Genomic DNA, 18142 nt, shown 5'->3' with positions numbered 1-18142 from the left:
TGTGTGTGTGTGTGTGTGTGTGTGTGTGTGTGTGTGTGTGTGTGTGTCATAAAGGGTCAGTAGGACAAAAGCAGGATGAGGGGTTGGGGTGGGGGTGGGGGTGGTGGAGGGTGAGGCGTTGACAACAGGTGGTGTGAGGAAGAGCTTTAACCACCTCCCCCCTCTAACGACAGTGCAGCACAGGGGCCACGGGGGCCGTGGAGAACAATAAAGGCCCCTTGCTCCAACCGTTGGGTCCAATCATCTCACCCCCCCATTATCTCTCAGGCGCTGCACTGCCAGACTCACCAGTTCCTCTGTGCTAAATGAATGAATGTGTATTAATATTTCTGTGCTCAAACAAGTACGTAGAGCAACATTTTAAGTCAAGTGAACTATGGATGCACGATGCATTTCAAAAGCGACAGTTATTACCCCTACGAATTTATTGTTCAACATGAACCCATTTTCATATTTTATGGACAATAAAACTGAAAGAATGGAAACAATGACTATTTTTTTATCGACTCCATGAATATTTAATGTGTTTTTGTATGCTGTTTTTTCTGAAGTATCTTGATTAAAACTGTAATTAATGGGGAGTCATTAGTCATGGTCTTACAGAATGCAAATGACCCCGTTAGGGCTCACTGAGGCCAACAATAGCCCTCTGGCAAAACTACACAAGGGGCTGAGTGGTTGTGGAGTGTTGCCTCAGGGTACAGATTATTAAGAGGAAGTCCAGTTGGAAACCTTATCAGATGCAAAGACAATGTGCAGCAGTTTATTTGGCTTTTGGGCAGCGTTGGAACTGAAAATGATCACATCAGCGCTTATTTGCGCAGGAGCAAAAGTGGAACCAGGATAAACCTTTTTCCCAGACTGCTTTAAATTTTTGAGCCAGAGCCCTCTGCAACAGCACCCCCGCTGTACCAATGTAGCGTCCTCATTGAAATTAATGAGGAGCCTGTGTTTTTTAATGTATTGCTAATGTCGGCCTGAATGAGCCCGTAGGGGCATCATGATGAAAGGCAGCCAGTAAGGCATCGGTAGAGAAAGTAGAACAAAAGGAACAGTAGTGTGAGGAGATGCAACATGGAAATAGACTGAACTAACACAAATAACACACCACAGCAGAGACAAATGGCAGATGGTTGAGCATGGGCAGCGGGGGGGGCTCGAAAGAAATTCACCCAGAAGCAGGATACATCTGGGGAGTTTCAGGCGGCATAATGATGGACAGGCCAACACAATCAATACGAGGTTCAAACAAATCAGTCAAACGCAACATGAAGGCAGCTGAGGGAGAAGGAGCTGGTGGTCAGTTGTTACCGAGCAGGACAATCAGAATAAGAGTTAAATCACCAAAATGGAACCTTCTAAGAATCACAATGGTCTTTACCCAACGTGATGTTGTCTTTGCACAGCAAGTTGTAGGTATTGAACCAATCAGTGGAGTTATTGGGAAAATTATTCCGTTTATTGAATCACAGATTGGTGTTATTTATGAGCTCCATTCAAGGACAGCTCAGTGTACAGTAGCTGCAGGACGTTTGGCTGCATGTAGGTGTGGGACAATCCAGTGTAATTATTTGTGTCCACTTATTCTGGCAATTGGAAAACTTCATTAGACAACCAATTCCAATTGGTGGGACTCATTCTGACTGATGACTAATTCTAGGTTTTGCCAGCTTATATTAATTATTGGACAATTTATTCTGGTGGTTGGATGAGTCATTCTAAATTAGAAATTATATATTGGTAATTTGTCAATTAATTGTAGTCGCATCAGGCTAACTCACTCCAGGAACTGACTAGTCAAACCAGAAAATTGGACATGCTCTCAATGGTGTTGCCTTCTAACATGGCCGCCCTCGTGCACACACTGTGGTGTACGGCTTCATTTTATGAAGGATATGGTTTCTATCAACAGACATTTGTTTTCATGCCATTATGTTTTGGGTATTTATACCTTCCTTTGATTGTGATAGTGGGGAGAGTCAGGAAACGTGGGGAAAGCAAGTAGCAAGAATCTTGCATCTGCGCCCATGTGGTAGCCCAACCATCGGGTCGCCGCATCGAGAGACATTTTAAGCAATATTTTCAACTCACTTCAACTCTGATGCAGCATCTCGTAAGCACTTAGACTGAATAGACTGAAAATATCAGTCTATTCCAAATCACTGGTGGTGAATGTTAAATTAGAATTATGTAAATCGGGATGGTTCCCTTTCTGCATATGAATAAGGCTTATGCTCTTCCCTTGTATGTAGTGGTCTGCAGTTTGCTACAATCATGTCAAGAGCATCTTCCTGAGCAGTGACAGCATGTTTAACACTAGAGATTGCTTAATCTTTATCGTCCTTGTTGGATGTGCTTTCAGTATATACCTCAATGTATCTTTGTCGTCTCACCTTTCCAATTTCCTGACTGTTTCAAATGCATTCTCATACCTAGAACTATCCTTTGGAACTTTACTATCGACAGAAGCATTCACCCTTGAGTAGTTGGTATGGCCCAAGTAATTCTGGTCGCCAGCTCTTTGTGCTGTAAAAGTTATTCCAGGGGGATTTACGTATATTTGACCTGTCTGCAAATAGTAAATAGGAGGGCAAACAGCTGTGGAAAATGCTTATTGATTTCCACTCACGTGTATTTGTTCAAGATTAATTTCTCCTTAAGACACGCCCCTGACTCTGAGTTATAAAAGGTCAGCGTATGGGGGCTTAAGTCATTCAAGTGGAGCTAAATGGATTTCTGCTCTAAGATCCATCTGTTTTTGGAGTTTGTTGACAGGGTGAAGATTGGAACTGTTGCTCTTCCCTACCCCCAGTCGTACCACCTCCTCTTCCACCCCCCCTTCTTTTCAGTGCAGGGGTATGACCAGGCACGGCACCCCAGCAGAGTAAAGTGTGCTGGGCACGCGGCAGCATACAAGACCTGGCCATCTGCTGCAGCTATGTGAACACATCCGTGATCGTTTGACAGGGAGAAGTGCGGCATTGGTCAGGCTTGGGCCATAAGTTGCGTTAGCAGACAGTGACAGCTGAGGGGGGGGGTCGTCATCTGACACGAGCAGACTGGTTCTCCTCCAACAGGAAGACACTGATGTCAGACAGACGACTCACCTTCTTCACCTCTCAGGCACCTCACCGGCAGGGAAAGTGGACAGTGTCTGCAAACATGCAGCAAATGACAGTGTGTGTGTGTGTGTGTGCAAACAGCAAGAGACGCTGCTGAAGAAATTGACAGGACTAACAAGTTGGTGAGACAGCATAGAGAACTGCTCACATACTTACAAACAACCATCAGGGTTCTCCTGCTCTGTATCTGGCTGTTTTTCCACCAATATAAGAACAAACTGTGATCAACTCTGCATCATACTGTTGTATGTGATCCTACAGTGGAGGGCTGCAGGAAACCTAGAAATGAGTCAGCATTTTGGTACTTCAGGTTCCCTCGTCTGCAAAGTCGATGGGTTTTGGAATGTGTTTTTCTCTACGACTTAAAATCCGTCAGTTAATACCCCACTTGTGAATCTGGTATACAAATCACAGAATGAGACAGGATTTTACTCGTGTATTTCTCTCTACAGCGTTGTTACAAAGTATTGTACAGGAAACGGGCACTACTCTCCTTGACATTATGTCGCGGCACCTTTTTGTTTGACAGTGCTTCCTTGAGCTGAATGAGGGGGCAGTGCTTTATGACTGGTGCTATAGTCGTTCTGAACAACGCCCAAATCACCCTGTTAAAGTTTCACCTCACATTGTATGAGTGGAATTCTTACCACCATTCCACTGCAGTGGTCAATAATGAATGGGTTGCGCTTGAGTGTTGTGGGTGGTGGACCCATTGTCTTTCGGCGCCTCCCCGTTCTCCTCGAGGTCGAGTTAAAGAGTGTCTCTGGTTTTCCAGATGGGTGAACTACAGTAGCCTTGATGGGCCGTAGGGTCGGCTGAGGGCAGATCGGGGGGCAGGCAGGTTGGGGGGGGTTAAAGGAGGAGGGGGGCAATTTGCCTTACAATGGGCTCAGCAATTCTCAGTGACCCTTTTAGCCTGCCATAGGCTGCACGATGTCGGCCATTACTAGATTAAAGTAATCCTCTTTTCAGGGCCAGACAATTGCTTTATTAGCTGACCACACACAGGAGCCCGACCACCTCGGTCATAGTATTGTTGTCGGGGAGCCCTCGGGGTCCCGGGGTGGGTGTTATTGGGTAGAAGGGGGAGTTTGTCACTGTTGTTGCGCTCTCCTTAGCAATGCCATGCATACGTTACTTCTCCTTGTTTAACCCTACGCACCAGCCATTTTTGTCTGTGAGGTTGTTTATTTTCATGGTGCGACACACACACACTTACAAATGTCCACGCGGCCCCCTCCACACCCAATATTCCCACATATTCGACATATTGCCTGAATTACGATCAGATTAAGTGCGGGTATGGATATGCATGTTTGCAAATCCCCCTCCTCTTCCTCCATGCGGTCCAGATTTTTTTTTTCTCTGAAGCTCTCCCCTGGCTTGTTTTTGCCAACAAAAAATAAATCCCATCAAAATGCTGTTTCATCTCCTCTTTTCCTGAGTTTCTAAAGGCATGGTGCATTTCTAACTGGGCAAAAGAGATCCTTTCAAAATCCATTCCAAAATGTGTGTTTTTGCTGGCAGATTGTTCTTTGTCAAAAGGGCATAAGTTGTTTTTTACGAGCCTGTCAATCAGGCGCGTACGGCTTCACCTGATCATTTATTCAGCTATACGAGGAGCGGGGAGCCACTCGAGCTGAATTAAGTATTGTCAAACAGTGTGAATATTTCATGAATAACCGGGGTAATTTGAAGAGATGTGTCGTGGTTCTATCTTTACATGGTAGTGTTCATGAGAGAGGCATACATTCGCTCTGGTAACAGAGAGTTTTCTGAGCTTCGGGATGCATCTCTGTTCGTTCCCTGAAGGATAAATGCAAGCCTGAGTTTAAGAGGAGGTTCACGCAGGGCAAGTTCACAACATCTGCATCTGGGAATGTATGATATCAATCTAGGAATAAGCTTCAGTTCCTTTCTTTTATCATCAACGTTTGGACTGAACTCCTCCACCTTAAGCCAGTAAATACACAGCTTCATTAAGTTGATGTATTGGACATGGACTGAACATGTATCAACCCATTCACCTTGACTGGACATCTTTCCCCTGTAGAGGTTGCGAGAATTCACTGTTCTTCATCAGTTCCCATTAAGAGACTAAAGAGAGGGAGCAATAAATCGTAAACACGGCTTTTTGATGATGTGATATTATTGATCCACGCCAGGAAATAGTTTTTTTTTCCCCTCTCTCCTCGCTGCAGGAGGTCAGAAGGCGGGGTCAGCCGGAGTAGGAAACACATTATTGCATTGCCCCGAGGACGCTTGAGCAGGATGCTTGTGGCACTAACCTGGCCTCTCTGCTTGAAGGACGTCTCTCTCACCACCAGTCTGCCCTGTGAGATCTTTTTACTTTCTTGGAGGAAAACCCCAAGTGTTCCTTTAATTCCCAGAGAATTACAGAGTCCATACTCTGGTGACTTTGGTCTGCAGGTTGTCAGGGGTCGGGGGGAGTCATGTGTATCCCATCAGGAATTGCAGAGATGAAACACAGAGATGAAAAAATTGGCAGAAAAAACACACACACACACGGTGGATTAACCTCAAGGTTGCCGGGTGGGTGAGCACAGCAACCGGCTCACAATTGGGATGGAAACCTGCCGCTGAGCCCCAGGTAGGTGAACACTCCCCATGCCGCGAGGTCGGAAGGATTTCCATGCAAATTGTTTGTGTGAGAGTTGGTGTGTGTGTATGAGTGGACACTTGTTTACAGTAGAGCGGTTCTATTTGTGCCTGTGCACATACCTTCTGTAGTATCAGGCTAATGGGAGGAGCTGGGTAGCGGCTTCGGTGTGAGAAGATTAGTAGTATTTTTATAAGGGCTCCCTCTTGACTTGAAATATGGCTGTTTCAGTCCAATAGGCTTGGCATGCCTCCGATCGTTCCGCTCTCTCTCTTTGTGTGCATGTGTGACGGGGGAAGGAAAGGAGAAGGGTTAAGATCCAGCAGGATGGATGGGCCTTTAAAACCTCCCCACACACATACTGTATGCACAAAGTACAGCGTGAGGCTCGTTTAATCATTTCAAAAGTACCAATGATATTTCATCTTTCATTTTCTTTTACTTTATTAGTGTCTTGACTGAAATACCTGGACGAACCAGATGAACCTGCACACAGTACTTAATAGGTTGACCAAACTGTAACTTTTTACTGGAGTAGCTTCAGTTTCCCAAAGCTCAAGACAACGTCCTCAAATGTCTTGTATTGTCCACAACTCAAAGTGAATCAGTTTACTGTCTTAGAGGAGTTAAGAAACCAGAAAATATTTACATTAAAGATATTTGATCATTTTACTAATAAATTATCCAAATCGATTAATCTTTGCACACAAGTTTTCTTTTTATATATATATGCAGCCAAAGTAATCAAATATTTTCATCTGCAGAAAATCTTGGGTGCTGCCCAGAATCGTTTTTATTGAACAATTCTCCAGGACGTGAGCCAAATATTCCTCCAATGTAGGCAGTAATGTGCCCTGTGGGTAGCTGGGTGTATGCTCGGGGCAGAGAGGAATAGGAGTGCAGCTGTATACAGTTAGTGTATACAGTATATGGTGTCCAGTTGGGTGTTGGATTTCAAGCATCTCTGCAAAACTAGTCTATGAAAGTAATCCGTGACTTTTCAGAAAGATGAAACATTAGCACTCTTTCAGTCCAGCGATACGGTTGTTGCTACTGTACGCTGCAGCAGATATGACTTATTTTAGGCAAAGGTGAAGTCATGAATTGAAACATCCCTCAACTCATCTTCATCAGTCAGTCCTGGTCTCCTCTCCCTTTCTGGAGGCAGCACAGTGGCATCTGTGTCTGTATCACGTATACCTTGCGAGACTCCTCAGCTCCCAGTCCTTTCTATGACTTACATAACATTCACCGCGTGCACTGGTTAGCATGCTCACCCGTATGAAGCATGAGCCAGCTTAAACATATAATCTTATTGTCACATGATTGCAGCTCCGTGCTAACAGGGCGCCCGCAGGTCGGCCTGATCGTCCTCAGCCTCAGTTCTCAAGCTCCTGTTGTGGGCCATGTGCTTCATTATAACACACACACACACACACACACAGACACACAGAACAACCCCCCCATGAGCTTCCCTTCAGTGTCTGTGTGGCTGATAATGAGAGCCTCCTGTGCTGTCCCACCACTACATGTGGGGCCCACGGTCATATTGGCTGCAGACTACACCACTGCCAAGTATTAGCCCCTCCCACCACCACCAACCGCTCCTCATCCACCGCTACACCCCCCCTTCCAACACGTCTGGGTGTGACAAGGCACTGTGGTGGGTCTCGGCCCGGGCGTTTATAAGCGCTTAAAAGCCATGAAACGTCACACCTTGACTGATAACCTCATCTATTTTTTTCCCTCAGCAGTGGCTGGGGGGCTGGGTGGGTGATGGCGGCTCCTCATATATTATCACCTAATTCAATTTGGGGCAGTATTTTACATAACGTGGCTACGGCGATAACATATAAACAGTATCGGAACATGACATGAATATGAATTGCACGCCGTTGTCTTGCTGATTGCGTTGTAAGAAGAGGTTTATATATGCCAATAACGGGTTCATAATCTGCTTCTAATGCATCGCGGTGACTTGTGGGTTTCCTTCCAGTGTTATCTGAGTGCTGTGGCTAGTAATTGGTTTTCCTGAGGCTTCCACGTAATGTTAATTTGCACTGCAGAGATTTTCTATCAACGTCTGGCCAAGACAAATTTGGTAAATATTGCTCTATAAAACTGATAGAGAACTGATTTGTTTTGATGTTAAGGCCTGATCTCTTTACTAATAATCACAGAAAAAATGAGATTTCCTCAGCATTCATCTCAACCTGTAGGGTCTCATTCATGGAAATAACTTTTCATGCTCCTGTCATCGTGACCGGTGGGACCAGCTGCTTCTCAACCATCAGCCCAGGTTTGGTGGCAGCATGGGTGGGAGGGCTCTGGGAGAGGGTGCCGTGGGTTTGGGTGGGTGGATGGGTGGGGTCAGGGCAGCTTTTGTGGCTGTTAAACGGACTCAGCTGACGGGACTAAATAGCAGTGACGGCGGCCTAAATGGCCACACTGAGGGACACGCTGAGGGACAAAGGAAAATGGAGGGAGTAAATTTGAAGGGAGAAATGCGTCAGACATTGATGAACAGGGTGTGCGTGTGTGCGTGCGTGCGTGCGTGCGTGCGTGCACCCGGTGGTGGTGGAGGTGACCCCCCTGGACTTGTGGAGGGAGTAATTGAAATGCCCTGTCGATGTGATTCCTATTCATCTGGCTTTAGTGCCGGCTCAATCTCGCCGTCGGCCACAGGAGCATTTCCAGAGAGCTAAACCATGTTGGGTCATTTACTCAAGGCCATACAGTACTCTGAGAGCCAAATGACAGCGCCATGAGAAAATAAATGAAATGGAATTACACTTTAAACCAAGTTGGGTTTTTTCAGAAGGGAGGACATTACAGATCAGCTGTCAGAAAATGTTGATAATTAAATGGTAAGGGCTTCTTGACAGTGTGCGTGTGTGTGTGTGTCAGTACACTGCAGGGGGGGTTCCAATCTCCAGTCAGCCTGTATATTGGACTGAGCTGGTGATAATATTGGATTCAGACAGTGTTTTGCTGTATTTGCTGCTACAGCTGCCGTGCAGCATATCTGCGCCGGTGTCTGTGTTTGTATTGGGGGGGTCGAGGAGGCGGTGGGCGCTTAAAGGCAGCAAGGACATCTGTCTCCAACTGTGAGACCTCCGCCCCTCCCTCCACCCTCTCCAGACCCTCCCGTCACCACAACACACACACAATATCCTGTGCGGGGCCGTTTCATCATGGTGTAATGGTTGATAGGGATCGGAGGGGGTCCACTCTGGTAAATGAGAGTGGCTGATGGAAGGTGGTTTCTGACGGGGCCCCTTGTCGGCCCGAGGGCTCGGACAGATATTGCCTTGGGGACCAGGCTTCACTTATAGAGAGGACAGAGAAGACGTTCATGCGTGCGCCTAAGCAGCCTTGTGAAAGAGATAAGAATGATGCATGTACTCCGGCAAAGGGCTGAAACCTCACCGTGTGTTTGGCGTTGCGTTCACACCGAAGCAGATTGCTCCTTGTCGGGGACAAGATGGGAGCTGACGGATGGACGGAAGACGACGTCAGTCCCCCACAACAGAGCTTGAACCAGAGGACGCCTCTCTCGACTCTCCTCCCTTCATCCGTCGCTTTGCTCTGCTTGCCAAGGGACTATCCATCATTCTCTCCCTGCCATCTGAATATTTATTCTTGAGGGGGTGCTGACACACACACACACACACAGTCCTTGGAACATTAACGACAGCGATAAAGCCATTTAATTAAAAGTGAGCCTGAGCTCGCCCCAAAGGTGTTTTTTATGTCCAATTAAATGCTCAAATGATGCCCTGATATACAGCAGGGTCGTGCTACTTTGCTCATGTGGTAAATCACAAGTCCAGTGGTCACAGATAAATATCATTTAACAATAACAATGCTTTTTTTGGTGTAGAATGGTGTTTTTTTTTTTTTTTGTAATGATTCAGTGTAATTTGTAATTCACACATCCATCATTGTGTGTCACAAGCTGATAAATACTGCGTGGAGATGGGTGTCATTTGTTTTCTTGTGACTAAGGCGCTTGTCATTGTGTAAAGATACAGTCTGACAGCAGTCTGTCGCAGACAGTGAAGCTAAACACACAGATCTGATTTGCATTATTAGATGTGGTTTTTCTAGGTGTTTGGAGTAGATGATGAAAGCTTCTCTCATGATACACCTGACTTCATATCGTGACATAGATTTGTAGAAATTATCAAGAAATGATTAACGCTGCGACTACCAATTGTTTTCTCATTGTATTGCTATAAAATGTCAAGAAACGGTGAAAATGCCTCTTAAAATTAAAAACCCGACAGTTCAAAACCCAAAGAGATTCAGTTCAATCTCATGTGCAGCAAAAAAACCAAAATCATCACATTTGAGAAGCTGGAGTGTTTCAGCCTTTTTGCAAAATAGTTTCTGATTAATTTTCTTTTTGATTGACTAATCTATTCCATTGATCCATTGTTGCACCTCCTGAAACAATGAATAGATAAAGTGAACAAATGATAATGTGAGGCGAGGCTAACACAATTAATTAATACCTGACAAATCAAACCACTTGAGGGGCCAGGTCCGGTAGTAATTGTTCCTGTGCATCCCAGACAGCTGCAACATTGCCCACAACCGTCGACATACAGTTGAGCCCAGTAACAAGAGCTTAAAGATACAAAAACCAAGCTTTCAAAGATAACAATACTTGAAATGGTTCAACAAAATCCCTGCTGGTAGACAGAAATGCTCTTATGTCTGTATTGCCATGTGTGCTACTTTGTTTGTATCATGTATGTTATACATTTTCAGGCTTTCCATTCCAATCAGACATATTTCAAACAGCACATGCGCTCCTTATCTGTGTGTTACTGTGTGTCTGTGCTCTGATTAAAGCCCAGTGGTGGGGATTACTTTGGCTTTGTTGAAGGGCTTTAAAGAAAGGGTCAAAGAGCACCCACTTAATATGGGCCCCAAAGGGCCTCATGGGTAATTGCCAGTGCCTAATAAACTTCTAGACACCCTCTTTTCTGGAGAGTGCGGAGGGCAGAACGGGAAAAAGATCAGGGGCCCCTGGAGCCACGATCTCAGAGTGGTGTGTGACAGGTCATCGCGGCGGTCCTTTAACCCCGCCGCATGCTAATTCAGACCTGGGGTGCAACGTACCGCCCTATTTCCCTCCTCGCTTTGCATGATGGGACAGGTTACTGAACAATTTAGTCAGGGATTTGTAATCTGCCGTGAATAGTGATCGGGAGAAATGTCAGCGGCAGGTACGGATAAGGTCAGGGATGTTGTTCGGCATATCATTCCAGGATTGGAAGGGCCAATGGGATTTGGAGTGCCCCAAGTGGTCTGTGGCTTAGTAATTGGCCATCAGGATATGGGTCTGACTGAAGCCATAAGTGGCAATACGAGACATATTTTTATTTTTTTGAAAGAAAGCAACATAGTGGTTCAGAAGCCCACATTGAATTGCATAGACGTGTATTTTATCAGGCGAAGGCAAGAACAAGCTCCCTCCGTCTAATGAGGGAATGAAAAATACCCCCTTAAACACTGACATGACCTTGATTACAAACAAAACAGGCTGATTTATCTCCGCGCATACACACCCACGTTCACCCTCCTTCAAAGAGGACGCAGCGCTATCTTGACAAGAAGAGAAATGAGTCTTTGCGGCGTACAGCCTGACATTGAGATACAATGCATTTTTCACACACCCAGGTATTTCAGATAGATAAATGTCAAAAGTCTAGCGAGGTTATATGGATTTATGGACACATGGATGTATGGATGGTGATGATAATGCTAATGTCCTGTGATGTCATTAGGGGTGGTGTGTCATTTATTAGATGAGGACAAAATGCCTGGAGGAGACATTTACTGACAAACAATAACATGTGCAGTCTCTGCTTTACATGAATTTTTCTTTAGCCACTGGCACCAATGAAAGATGACTCGGAGCATCCGGTTTTACACTTTTGCTCTCCACTGTAATAACACACCATATATTCTCCTCCGTTTGCTTATTTTGGTCCTCAAGGCCTTCCATAGCAAGTGAACATGGGAATATCGGCTTTGAAAAGTGTTTTGTATTCTATTAATTCTCAGGGCAAATATAAATAGAAGACACATTTTAGACAAGCCTTTGAATCAAATAAACAAGAAATAAATTAGGTTTTACAGAGAGTCACAGGGGCATTGGTCTTTTTGGTTGAATGGGGTTGGAAAGAATGCTGTTACTTACTATATGTAAGTAACATATTGCATATTGTAACTGTTACTTACAATATGTTACTTACAATGCAATATGTACTTACAGTACATATTGCATTTTTTTTTTTTACTATTTTACATACCTACATATTGTGTTAATGAAAATGCCAATATGTATTCAATCCCCATCCATCAATCAATCTGACAACTCAGTGATGCTCTTAAATGTTGTGACCAGTATCCAGGGCTTTGTCATTCCCCAAAGAGGACAGTCTCAAATGTTAATGGGATGAGGACGGCCCATTATTCCAAAACCACAATAGTACGAACAAATGTCCCAGTGGACTGAAAGCCCATTTGTCCTTCAGCCCGTTATCCTAAAGGTCCATTGCTCCGAAAATACATCAAACAAAAGCAGATGGCTAATAATTCATCAACTGTATGGAGATGGTTGTGGGCAATATTGAGGCAATATGGGATTTACAGAATGTTTGCATTAATATAATGAAGTAGCTTGATTTGTTAGGTATTTAATCAGTTGTGTTCGCCTTAACTCACATTATCAATTGGTCATTTTGTAAGTGACGTTGGTGTATGATAAGGAATAAATCAGTCCAACACGTTCTAGGTTTTCCTCATAACTTTAGTGAAGTCCCAACGCTGAACCAAACAAGTCTTTCTCTCCTTTCTTAAACATGAGTGTGATTGGTTAGGGTTAGGGCAAGAATATTGGGCGAGCCAACCAGGGGCAGGCTGTCAGAATAGTGGCCATTTGTTTTCAGGATAACAGGCTTTTGGACAAATAGGATTTCGGTCTAATGAGACATTTTTCGGACTATTGGTGTTTCTAAATAATGGGTTGTAAAAACAATGGCATGGCACTAATTGAATAGCATCATGATTGGACCATAACTTTGTCAATGTAGGCTGTAATGTGTGCTAATTTGTACTTATTGTCGTAGGAGTTGAGTAGAAGAGTTTATTTGATAAATGTAGAGTACTATCTCAGAAGTGCTTGACAAAGTAAAATATAGTATTTACATAATTATGTCATTTCCACCACTGGTCTTGAACGTATAAATATTGCTGCTGTTAACCCATTTCACGTCAACCTAAAAGATGAGAATAATGCTAAATGTGTTTGTTTGAATCAGAAGATTATTGAAGAATTGTATGGCGTTAAAGTGCTCAGTCAGTTTTATCGTATTCTGCATGTCAGCCTTTACAGACAGAGAAGTTATGTAATATTAATACACTTTAAAAATCAGTTTCTCCCCAAACATGACAAGATGGACAGAGAGGTGATATACTTAACAGCTTTTCTTTGAGCAGCAATGTTCAGAAGTCTGTGAAAAGCACAAACTACAACACCAGCTTCTGACATGACTTGCACTTTTTAAGGTGAGGTAACTGACTTCTCTCTTCATGCCTCAGCAGCCCTGCAGATCTTGGCACACTCAAGAACAATTTGATTCAGGACATGAGCGGAATGTCATTACGTTGATATAACTTATTAATACCTCAATGAGACGTATCAATATAATGTTAGGAAGTATGCAAATCAGCCAAGCTCTCCTCTGGCATCAATTAATCATCCACCAACTCCTTTATGTCCAAATCTCACATCTTCCCATAGCTTCAAAGAGAACTTTGTGGAATATTTGAGGGTTGTAATTTGATACCCTCCAAATGCTCTTTTGAAAGAGTTGCTGCTCGTTTTCAGACATTTCTTAATAAATGCAGAGGAGAGATTGTGATGTGAAAGGGAAGTTTGCAGGGAGATGCTTTTCAGATCCGTTTTGGCGTCTTTTTGGGGGATGGTCGGGCCAGGTAGGAATGCCATGAAAAACCATCTCATTGGTTTATCCCCTTTGTAAGTCTCGAGTGGCTAAGGCCAGCCTTACCCTGCAGGCGTGCATGGCTTTGGTCTCTTGGGGGTAGACTGATCTTGTCAGTACATCATTCTAGAGTACAAAACCATCCTCCACACCTGTAATCTGAGAGGTCACAAAGCCTTAGAGACTGAAATAAGACAGAAGAAGTCTAATGCCTTCAGGTAACACGCAAGATGTTGACTGCAGAGGGATGCATTTGGAAGTAAAGAAGACAAATCTCTAATATTTGATACATGATTCCAGGGAAGCAAAAGAAAGGGAGTTATTTTCTGGATTGCCATAGCTTCCTGTTATATCACTGATTTACCTTGTTTGAATGGTGACTTGTTTTCTTGACCGTGTTCCAAGTGTATTTATATATTTGCAAACGGTGTGTGTATCTGCGTGTGGGTCAGATTGAATAATGCATCTACTTTTGTGCAAGAAAAGTCTTTATTATTGATGTGCACACATGACACAGACTCAATGAAGACCACAGAGACGCAATGTTAAATTCACAGTCATACATTATGCTTTGTGTTAGTCCGCTCAGTCAAACAGTGAGAGACGATCCTAATTTGTGATTGGCACTTTTTTAAAGAAAAGTGTCACGGACAGGCTAAATATCAGGACAAGTTAGCAGATGAACATTGAATGCAAAGCCAGATAACAGACGGTATCATCAACAAGGAAGTTCACGCACTCTAACCATGCCTCTTCTCTTCTTCTGTTTTTTCTTTCCAGTTCTGAGAGATGACTTCCGTCAAACACCCAGTGATGTGGTGGTAGCAGCAGGTGAGCCGGCTGTCATGGAGTGTATCCCCCCCAGAGGCCATCCTGAGCCCACCATCTCTTGGAAGAGAAACAACATCCGGGTCAATGACCGGGATGAGAGGATCACTGTAAGTTAGTTTTTTTTCTGTAGAATTAATATCACGAAGTCAGTGGTTTGAACTGGAAACAGCTGAACCACCCATTCTTTTGTTAGTTCTTAATTTGTGCTTTTTTGAATTTGTATTTGTACAAATAATAAGTTGTCTGCAAGCTCTTAGCTTTGTGTATTATGGTGTTACTGTCACACAAGCTCATTTTCGTAATTCAAGTGATCTTCTGTGATGTTTTTTTTTTATCCAAACAAAATTCTGACCAATCAATAATTCAGAGTTTGGATTTTTTGATGAAGAGGCGCTGATTAAGAATCAATCCAGTTCAATCATTGTTGATAATCAAAAAGCAGCATCACTATTGAACTGCATTGATTGTTGTTTAGTTGAACCCTTCAAGAGTGCTCATCAGAAGACCACCTTCTAGAAACAAAGAAGATGGAATTCAATAAAGCCAGACATATAAAGCTGCTATTTGGGAGCATGCATGTGTGTGCACACTATGTGCCCGGAGCTAGACCCATTCAAACAGTGTAAATAACTAGCAGAGGAGCCATCTGTCATGAGACACTGAAAATGATGGAGTGGCCTCCCTCTTGACTAACATGCCTCAATATCCTGTTTCCAACCTCTTTCCATTTGTCTTCTTTCTTTCCCCCTTCTCCAACACCACCTCTCCTCCACTTCCTCGTGATTTGCTTCCTCCTCCTCCTCCTCCTCCGCTTACCTTTTCATCCATCTCCTTTTGTGCCTCTCTCCTTGGTCTTTGTACCCTCTTCTCTTTTTGCTCCTGAATATTCAGATGCGAGGAGGCAAATTGATGATTTCCAACACCAGGAAAAGCGATGCTGGCATGTATGTGTGCGTTGGAACCAACATGGTCGGAGAGAAAGACAGTGATCCTGCTGAGCTGGTGGTGTTTGGTGAGTCATTCTTACTGCATCTCATTAAATTACGGTCAACCTGCAAACACTGCATAGGAAGTGAAACCTATATCATCACATTATAACTTCTTTTGAAAACAGAAGAATCTTTATCTTCAAATAATAATGGTTAAAGTATACAAATTACAATGTTAATAGTCTTGGTCATGAGTTTTTGTCAAAAGTATTGGACTTCAATAAATGTCCTTTCCTTTAGTTTAGTCAAGGACATTTAATAATCCTGTAGAGGAAGTTACTCTGACGGGCGATTTGTACTGCTTCTTTCAGTAAGCCTAACAGAACACAAGTATCCTCTGGATGTCGTTTCTCCTGGGCTGTACTTTCTCTCCTCAGCTGATGTTGTTGGAGCAGAAGATTAATGTTTCCCTTCCAGCTGCTTTTTGCTTCTGCTTCGTTCCTCTCTTTGATTCTCTGCTTTGCTCGCAGCAGAGTGGCAGAATAAGTGCTCTCAAAGTGTGTATTGATCTAAAGAAACAGACAGAAGATTGATATTTTCTTTTCAGGCCCACCAAACCCCCCTCCTCTTTCTCACCATCACCCAGATGCTGCTCCTTTTCCAACATCAGTACCAGTGTGTACCACCTAATTTATCAGTGTATGGTTCCTGAAAATGGCCAAACGATTACCTTTATATTTAATATTACTACCATGCATGAAGTTTGCAAGATAATAGCCAGTGCACATCTGCACTAATTTCTCTCAGCTGTTACCATTTTTTAATTGTGATTATAATAAGAGCTGACAACGCACATCTGTCTCTCTGGACATATGTATGAAGATTGACTCTCCCACCTGTTTAACTAAATGTTGTTATGCACCTGCATCAGGCCTGTACCTCTATTAATGATAATGCCCCACCCTCCTTCTTGTTACCATGTTTAGTTGTTTTAGTTTTCACAATTTATTTCCTCTGCAGTCAATATTTCTTCTCATCTCCATCACAGTCACAGCTGCTGCAACAATCTAATTACCATAAAGTTTCGTACCTCGAGCATTTTTAATTCTCTCTCCGTCCTCTGTCTCGGTCTAATTTCAGAGAGGCCGGTGTTCACCAAACAACCGGTGAACCAGGTGGTGTTGGCAGACGACACGGTGGACTTCTTCTGCGAGGTGCACGGAGACCCGACTCCGACTGTCCGCTGGCGGAGAGAGGAGGGAGAGTTGCCCCGGGGCAGGTACGGAGGAAAGGACACTCATGTGTTGTCTGATATCTGCTCCATGATTCACTACCACCTTGGTGTCATCAGAATACGGTAGTGGTCAGGGTGTTAACAACATGTTACATTTCCAGTCATTTCACTGATAATATACCAGCTTCCAATGCTCTGTGCTGAGAAAGGCAACATGAGAAAAATATTGAATTATTGATTGAAAAGATGATTTCCTGCGAGTGCATCTATTCCAACTGTTTTGAGTTAAAGCTTAGGAAGTTAAAATTAGAGAAACCAGTTGGATTTTGAAAAGTGTTTAACCTATAAACCCGGCCCAGTGCTGACAACTCTTTTCCAATGACAGTAGCTAGCAGCACTAGCTCCAAAAGTTGCTAAATCTAGCGAGGAGGTTGCCAAGTCGGCAGTCCGTCCCTTCAGGCCTCCCTCCAGAGAACCTCCCCCAAAATGATCAACAATGTTAGTACTTATAGCTGTCAAGCCAGCAACTTTTGGAAAACTGTGGTGACACGCAATGAGTGCACAGGCAGAATACGAGCAGGTAGATGGATAGGTAGGCAGCCAATCATTTCATTCAGGCCGAATAGCATGATTGGACGGGTTTACTGCAGTCCTGTGACAGCCACAGATACCAGAGCATTTCATTCATTGATTGCTGTAAAGATGTAAAGAGAATTTCAACAAATATACTCACCCTGGCTTTAAGACAACAAAATTACAAAATACACAAGGTTTTGAAAAGAAGATGTTTTGGAGGCGTAATGGACAGCAAATTTGAACAAATTCCCGCTCCCATGGAGCCACAATACATGTCATTCCAAAGATACCAGGTATTCTAGGAATCCAGATGTACAGCATCTTGTGACGGTCATCCAAAAACAATGCAACTTATTTGTTAAACAGCTGTGGAACTGGCCCTTTTTAAGACAGTGATAGTAATAGTAATGCCGGTGATGGTACATGATAGCAGTCATGAGAGTATTGCATGGTAACACAGTGACTGAGGAACATTTCCCCCCGTTTCCCTCAGGGGAAACGGGGGGAAATGTTCCCTAGTTGTTAGCAGGATCCAAATCTCCACAGGGAGCTTAAAGCTATAAGACAATAATCTGAGCTTTACCAAACCCAGTCTCATACTGCCGACTGCATTACAGCAGATAGTCAGAAAAGCAGCATCATTCTTAGCCTGATAGCTCTGCATTGTGTTACATTTCAAAGGTTTAATTAACCCAGATGACTTTGCAATTTGCATAACAAGAAAATGAAAATCACCAACGAGTGTAGTTTTCATAAAAGTCTTTGTGTGTGTGTGTGTGTGTGTGTGTGTGTGTGTGTGTGTGTGTGTG

At 43.6% G+C, this 18142-nt stretch overlaps 1 long non-coding RNA gene across 1 annotated transcript; it reads left to right on the top strand.

Moving 5' to 3' along the window:
* Positions 1–45: 45 nt before the first annotated feature.
* On the top strand, positions 46–17767 carry LOC116377022 (uncharacterized). The gene is made up of 3 exons (XR_004212169.1): positions 46–14701; positions 15486–15606; positions 16664–17767. It is a non-coding gene; the product is annotated as an uncharacterized LOC116377022 (long non-coding RNA).
* Positions 17768–18142: the final 375 nt, after the last annotated feature.

This window comes from Anarrhichthys ocellatus, unplaced genomic scaffold (genome assembly GCF_004355925.1).
Source record: "Anarrhichthys ocellatus isolate YVR2014 unplaced genomic scaffold, GSC_Weel_1.0 scaffold819, whole genome shotgun sequence".
In the NCBI taxonomy this organism is placed as follows: Eukaryota; Metazoa; Chordata; class Actinopteri; order Perciformes; family Anarhichadidae; genus Anarrhichthys; species Anarrhichthys ocellatus.
The sequence above is the reverse complement of the archived record's forward strand: the minus strand, read 5'-3'. Positions and strand labels throughout refer to the sequence as shown.